The sequence below is a fragment of the Myotis davidii genome, unplaced genomic scaffold (genome assembly GCF_000327345.1).
Source record: "Myotis davidii unplaced genomic scaffold, ASM32734v1 scaffold167, whole genome shotgun sequence".
NCBI classification, from domain to species: Eukaryota; Metazoa; Chordata; class Mammalia; order Chiroptera; family Vespertilionidae; genus Myotis; species Myotis davidii.
In genome coordinates, this window is record NW_006300048.1 from 6,245,069 (window position 1) to 6,252,729 (window position 7,661).

At 38.2% G+C, this 7,661-nt stretch overlaps 1 protein-coding gene across 1 annotated transcript in view; it reads right to left on the minus strand.

The window, feature by feature from the left end:
* ADGRF1 (adhesion G protein-coupled receptor F1) overlaps positions 1–5,420 on the minus strand; it is a 37,929-nt gene extending 32,509 nt beyond the window's left edge. Inside the window, 1 exon segment of the mRNA XM_015572253.1 lies at positions 5,282–5,420. The gene's annotated coding sequence lies outside the window, so the exon portion shown is untranslated.
* Positions 5,421–7,661: the final 2,241 nt, after the last annotated feature.

Below are 7,661 nucleotides of genomic sequence, written 5' to 3' on the forward strand. Positions count from 1 at the left end.
CTTCCTTTTGGATTGTTTGCTTGAAAAAGTATCTGAACAGCAACTCAAGGGTGGTGATAGTTTTATAATAAGAACAAATAAGAATAATTCTTTCTAATTTATAAAATGCTTTCATATGCCTTGGTTCTATTGTTTGGCAATCTTGCCAATTACGTGGGAGTTATTTCCATTTCACACTTGCAGAAAATGAGAAGGATCGACTTAAATTCTATTTCCCTAAATTTCTTTCTCCAAAAAAATCTAATATTTCTCTTAGACTATAGGTCAGTTCATTTTGTTGCTCAGGGAATGATTTTAATAAAGTCGTAATTGTTAATGGAATTTTCATTAAGTTCTTTAAAAATAAGCTCTCTGGTAAAAGGAGGAGGAGGAGGAGAGGGAGGAGGAGGGGGGAGGAGGAGGAGGAAGAGAAATGTTTCAAAGCTGATCTCTTAAAAAATTTGAGTGTTATTGTGTGTTTAAGGATACTCAGCTCTTTTAAGATAAAAACACAATTCATCGGCCTACTGGAAAGAACCAACAGAACAGGCTTTGTGGGGTTTTCATATGTGAGCACTCAGGTAAATATGTTACAAACTCTTCTTGGGTGGTCTGTTTTAAATAAGAATAAACCAAATATCTGACTTTTTTTAAATCCTCAACTGAAGATATGTTTATTCATTTTAGAGAAAGAGGAAGGGAGTGAGAGAAACATGGAAGTGAGAGAGAAACATCAATTGGTTACCTCTGGTATGCACCCCAACCAGGGATCAAACCCACAACCTAGATATGTAAACTGACCAGGAATCAAACTCATGACTTTTCAGAGTATGAGATGATGCTCCAACCAACTGAGCACCCAGCCAAGGCCAAATACCTGACTTTTCATGCAGTGCTTATACTGATTAAACTTTAATTATTTCAAGTCTACAAAAAAACAAACAAAAAACAACACCAAAAAACATTCTTTAAGTTTTTCTATGCCTATTAACAGTATTTTCATCATACTTTCCTACTGTGTAGAGCCAGTTTTTCATTCCTGAATGATTCTATGAGTAGAATGAGTTGTCTGGCACTCCCGCCTATCCTGCAAACATCATGTCAATCTATACACAAAAACCTTCCAGGCTTGCCCTGACCAGTTTGGCTCAGTGGCTAGAGCGTTGGCCTGTGGACTGAAGAGTCCCAGGTTCGATTCCAGTCAAGGGCATATACTTTGGTTGTGGGCACATCCCCAGTGGGGGGCGTGCAGGAGGCAGCTGATCGATGTTTCTCTCTCATGGATGTTTCTGACTCTCTATCCCTCTCCCTTTCTCTCTGTTAAAAAAATCAATAAAATATATTTTTTTAAAAAAAACAAAACCTTCCAGGCTCATACTATGTACTGATGAAGAGCAAACATGCTATTAAGGCAAATTCATCTTTTGGACTCCTTGAATCTGCCCTTCTATGTTCCTTCTATGCAGCTTCTTCTTGTGCGTCCTTAATTCCAGGCAAACTGGTATCTTTCTAGGTTAGAATGAAAGTGCAGCTTCAAAAGGTTTATACATTTTGAGTTTTTTTAAAAAATATATATTTTTTTGGTAATCCTCACCTGGAGATTTTTTCCCCCATTGATTTTTAGAGAGAGTGGAAGGGAGAGGGGAGGGGAAAGAGAGAAAGAGAGAGAGAGGATCAAACTCTCAAACCCTCGGTGCTCAGAGTCGATGGTCTAACCACTGAGCATACCAGCAGGGCTACATTTTGGATTTTTATAGACCTGTCCAAATTGCCCACCTAATTTGTACCTGTATATGCTCCCAGGTAAGGTATAGAAATGCCTATTTCATCACACTGTCCCCAACATCTTTTTAATATTTGCCAAACTGATAGGCAAAATTTTTTCTAATTGTTTTAAATTTCATGTCTTTGTTTATTAGTAAGATAATTTTTCAAATGTTTACTGGCCATTTGTCTATTTAAGTCATTCTAAGTTTTTCTATTAGAATGTTCATTTTTTCTTAAGAACTGCTTCTTGGGAGCTTTTTATATAGCGTAAATATTAACTCTGTCACGGGTTATAAATACTTAGTCATCATTGGTCTTTGGTTTTTTTATGTTTGTTCTGCACAAAAGTTTAAAATATTTATGAAATCAAATCTGTCTATATGGATTTAAATTTTTTCTATAAAAAGATTGTAAAAATATCTTATATTTTCTTCTTTAAATTTTTAATGCATTAAAATTTTCATTCCTTCTAGAGTTATTTCAAGTTTTAGTATGAACTAAGGGTTTACTTTCATTTTCCTCCAAATGAATAACCAGTTTTCCCAATTATGTTTCTTGACTAAATATTCTTTATCAAGATCATCTAGATAATTTTTATCAATTTTAAAGGCCACTTTATCATATAATAAAATTATGACAAATAATTTTTTTAAATTCTATTGCTTTCTGTACCATTTCTCTTGCCACTTACTAGCTTAATTGGTATCTTGGTCAAAAACATGTCTAAAAGGTTTATCACTAAGTTTCTTATTAGGAAGGAATGGGGAGAGGGGGAGAATGAGGGATATCTGTAATACTGTCAATAATAAAAATAAAAAATAAAGAAAATTTAACATTAAAAAAAGAGAAAGAACTAGTCTGATTCTCTAAGAGATTGAGCATAGGGAAGTCTTCAAGCAAAATTTGGCTAAAGTATAAACACTAGTGCAAAAGATTTTCATAGAAAATAAAATCTGCTTAATACAAAGTCTCTTTATCCAAAATTTTGAAGGAGTAAGTCTGTTCCATTGTGACAAGCTGTCCTAACACCACAAATTTATAGTTAATGCCTACTTATCCTTAAACGATAAAGGAACTCAGATTTTTTTAAATTTTGTAAGAAAAATGAACTCTCTTAAAGATTTAATTTAAAGTGTTTATTTTAAACGGCTTTATTTAAGCCAAAACCAAAACTCTACGCCGTGTGGGCCTTTGGAGATTAAAACCTGACATTTGCACGGAGGACCCAGAGGCCCACGGGGACCTAACAACCCTCAACAGCAAGATTTACCTCAGTTTGGCACAGTTTGAGGGCTACATGTCTCATTGCCACTGCTCACCTCTTTGTACTTTATTTATTCAACTGACTGTGCACAGGCAAGTTACTATAATTTTATGAAATTCCAGGTCACTTTCACACGTATTAATTCTTAAGGATTTTCCTTCTTAGCATGTCAGCGCCCAGCTTTCCACCTACCACTGGATAGGAACCTTTATGAGATTACCCATGGCTTGCTGGGAGCGGGTTTGGTAAGAGGGCCCCAGCTCTGCACTGGTTTTGTGCACTCAGCAAGGTTAGAACCAGCTGTGCATGTTCTACGTTATAGAGTCCAAGCATGTCAAACTAGTGGCCTGCAGGCCATAGGCCTCATTTATTTGGCCCATGTTAGCCTTTGAGTTTGACATGCCTGCTATAGACCTTTTGCACTATCCCTCCAGTTCTCTTGATTATTTTCACAGCTATTACAACTGTGTAGCTATCCAGTCCAGAACTGTGAAGACCTTGACATCTCATGAGCACATTGCTACTCAAGCTCAATCTAAGAGAGCACCATGACATGTTAGGGAATAGGGTTTCCCCTTCTCAGTAGCTATGGGTATTTCTTGCCAAAGAACTAAAAGGGAACAAGGCAAGATATGTTGAAAGTTGCAAACACTTGTGTTTAGATTGGGTGGAACATGGTTTTACAAGAAGTGGCCTTCGGCAAACCTGGGAATGCAGTGACAGTTTTCCAGGGGAGGCCACCCTCCCCTTCCGGGGCCATGTACCCCTGTGACACCCACCCACCCACTGCTAATGGCCTTGGATACCCAGCACCCTCTCACTTCTTCCCATTTACACTGAAAGGTTCACACCAAAGTGCCAAAGTCAGTCACTGATACACGAGTTTTCGTGAATGCGTCCACTTATTTTTTTTCTAGGAGGATATTTACATTTATTTAATTGTGAAGTGAATTACATCAGAGGGTATATGGATGTGAAAGCATGGTGTTTCCCTTACCCTCAGCACAGCAAGAGACACCCTGTAATGTAGACCCTGCCCCTGATTTTTTTTAAATTGCCATTTTTTAAAAGAAGCAAGACATACATACCTATGAAGCACGTCAGTAACAACTTATATCAACTTGTGGTTGTACACAAAATGGGAGTGTTTGCAAGTCAAGCTTCCAAGACTCAACATGAATACGCGCCCATTTTAAATCTCCATGCTCGTCACAAATTAATCGACCGAAGCAAGAAAAGTGAAATAATTTGCCCAAACTTGTATTATTTGTTAATAGTTGAATAAAGTATTCTGAGGCTATTATTGTGAAGCTGTTTTTAATTTTAGTTACGGTTATAAATAATTAGTAGCGGCAAAAAGGAACATAACAAAAGGCTGTGCTAATATTCTGACAAATCATCGGATATATTTTTATCTATTATTTTGTTCTCTGATGTCTGTGATCTCCAGCTTATGTGTGTTGTTATTAGGTTTAGTTTAATGGATATCACAATGGAAAAGCCAAAGTCATCATTCTCCATACCTCTTCCACCTTGACCTTCTTTCTATACCTCCTTAAGTAACTTCCCATCATTTAGTTTCTGGCATGGGTAGATTACTTAGGACATAAATAGATTTTTCATGGAAAAAAGAAAGAAAAATTATGAATTTTCAAGGCCTGTCAGTTAAAAAATACAGTGTGCTTCTTCGTATTTATTTGGGAGTAATAGCAGGGTAAGTGGTTATAAGGATCAATTTTGGGATTTTTCAGAGTCTAGGAAGGGAGTTAAATTGAGAAATACTTCCCAGATGTATACTGATTCAGTCAAAGCTTAAATAAATCCATCCTAAACTGAAAATAAACTTAAATCTCTCAAGAGTATTTTTAAACAGGTTGCTAAGATTAATATATTTCTAATTAGTGAAATCCTTACGATTAATATTTTTAACAATTATCTTTAGTGGAGCTTTCTTTATTCCAGTTGATCTACCTCCCAGCACATCCAAAGAATAGGGGTGCTGTGTTATAATTGAGAAGGCTGTGCCTTGAGCCTGAAAACCTGGAGTTTGAGTCTCAACCCAATACCTCAATTTATGTAGTCACCGAGACACGGAACTCTGTTATCGCTGCTCATTGCTCTTTCCACTCCATGTTCCTTTATTTCACCTCCCTTCAGGAAATGAAATATTGAGAGTCTTCCCCAGAAGGAAAAAATAATCTCAAACTAACAGGTAGTACCTGTGATAGTAATACACGTTCTAAGGAATCAAATCACCGCTATTGGGCTTACCTGGTGATTCTCTCCTCACATACAGCCCGAGGGAGCCCTTCCTCCAGCGTACTTGTGGCTCAATCACTTCTTAAGCTGGTTGGAAAGACGATCTTAATATCTGAATCACAGCAGCCCTCTGGCATGCATACAGGTCACTGATTCATGAACAACTCCTAGCCAACCAAGGAGCCCAGGACACACCCCCTTCAAGAAGGAACAGAGAAATACTTTTCTGCTGACTCTCCCTCCCGCTTTGAGTCCATATCAACCAGGTAAGAGGAAGCAGCTCAGAGCCCAAGATTTGATAATTCCTCTGGCAGGTACGGATGGGTTTCTGAAACCACAGAAGGAACATGTTCTAGGGCAGCGGTTCTCAACTTGTGGGTCGCGACCCCTTTGGGGGTCGAATGACCCTTTCACAGGGGTCACCCAAGACCATCGGAAAACATATATAATTACACAGTTTTTGTGATTAGTCACTATGCTTTAATTATGTTCAATTTGTAACAATGAAATTGGGGTCACCACAACATGAGGAACTGTATTAAAGGGTCACGGCATTAGGAAGGTTGAGAACCACTGCTCTAGAGGAATGAGGAACACTTCTGTCCTCAATCAGTTTTCTACAAAATGCCACTCTGTTGAACTTTCATGTCCATCCTCTGGATACCAGGGTCATACCCCATAAAGCAAAAGGAATGCAGCCCTTAGTTCATGATTCCAAAGAGGAAAGGTGGGTAATTCCGATGGGGTGAGGGTAGGGGCAGACTTTTTTTTCCCAACTTTCTCATTCAAGGCTGAAGAATGAACTTGCTACTTTCCCAGACAAAGGAACCCCGGACTTCCTGGTGGGCTAATATGGGGTAGAGGCTAGCAAAAGAGAAGAGCAGTGTGCACATCTGCCCCCAGGTGAATGTTCTCAGTATGTTCTTTGTCCTTAGAAAACCTTGAGCTAAACCTTATTAACTTCTTTAATAAAAGTTTCTTCCTTTCTAAGGAGTCATCAACTTTGAAAATAAACACTCCATGTGTGCAAATGATCGAGGTGGCTTACACTTGAAGCCATTCCATATTTTACAAGTTACTTGAGGTGTCTTACATGCTAAAGCATAAAATAAAATTATATTAGAATAGAAATAAAGGAACACAAACCATAAAAGTTCTATATAAAATAAGTAAATAATAAAAAGGGAAAAACTATAAAAGTAGCAAGTCAATTAAGAAAAAGAATGCAAATAAAAACCCGTGAGTTATCTGTAGTGTTGTGTAAGTTTGACACTCAACTCTAGGAATGGAGCTTCCTAGCCGTCAAAGAAAGGGGAAAGCTGATTGGGTACATTGTTCTTATCAGAACAGAGGAAGCATCCATCTTCTCAAGAAGGAGAAAATGGTCCTTGGAGCACAAAATTCTAATAGAAACACCTTTTTTTCGTGTGAACTGATAATAAGATACAAGCCCATAATTTCAGGTTGAAGTCCTTTAGTGCCAAGCAGCCTTCAACACAATGTTATCCTCTTGTGCCCAACACCAGCTGAGACCCTTGGTCTATATGATAACCCTTCACAATCAGGTCTGCATCTGGTCCAGTGGAAAGTTCTAAAGAGAACACAGCCTTCTTGACAACCCCTCGTTGTTTAAGGGCATCGACCATTGCCCCTTTGTCCATCAACCAGCCTGGGCAGAATAGAGTTGATCTCACAATTTAATCAAGTGAACTCCATTCTCCTCATGTGCCTTTTTCACTGGGTTTTGCCTGTTTTCAGGATCCACCAATTGTAAGTGGATATACAAAATATATCCTTTCAATACAAAAGGTCGGTCAAGGGCTTCTTTTCAGTCCAGTACTGCCCTTTTCCTATTATCTCTATTAAAATGCAAGTTCATATAGGAGCACAGAAGTCACTGACACCTTAGTGGGAATGTGTTTATAAATGTGACTAAATAATTTACTACTTACTTAGGGATAAATGTGGCTGTGGAACTGGAATGGGCCAGGAGGGAGGAATAAGCCAGTAGTGGGGCAGACAAAATGGCTAATCAGCATGGAGCTTAAGGTGATAGGGGCTTGAAATCAGATGGGAGCTCTGGTTCTCATCTTCAGCTCACTGTGTTGTGAAGCCCAGCAATGTCCTAAGGACTGGCCCTCAGAACCAAAGGGATCCCTACAGTTTCTCATTAGCCCAAAAATATTTTAGCAAATTCTAGAAAATAAGGCAACCAGTAAACATCAATGTTTCCATGAGTATACTGGCTGGGGGGGGGGGATGACAATCTAAATCCACACAAATGAATGCATTTACTAGTTTGTGAATTCTGTATTTAATAGAAGGAGATCATAGTATGCCCAATATGTAGGTTGTTTCACAAATAGGGTATGCTTTTCAATTACTGGTGGCT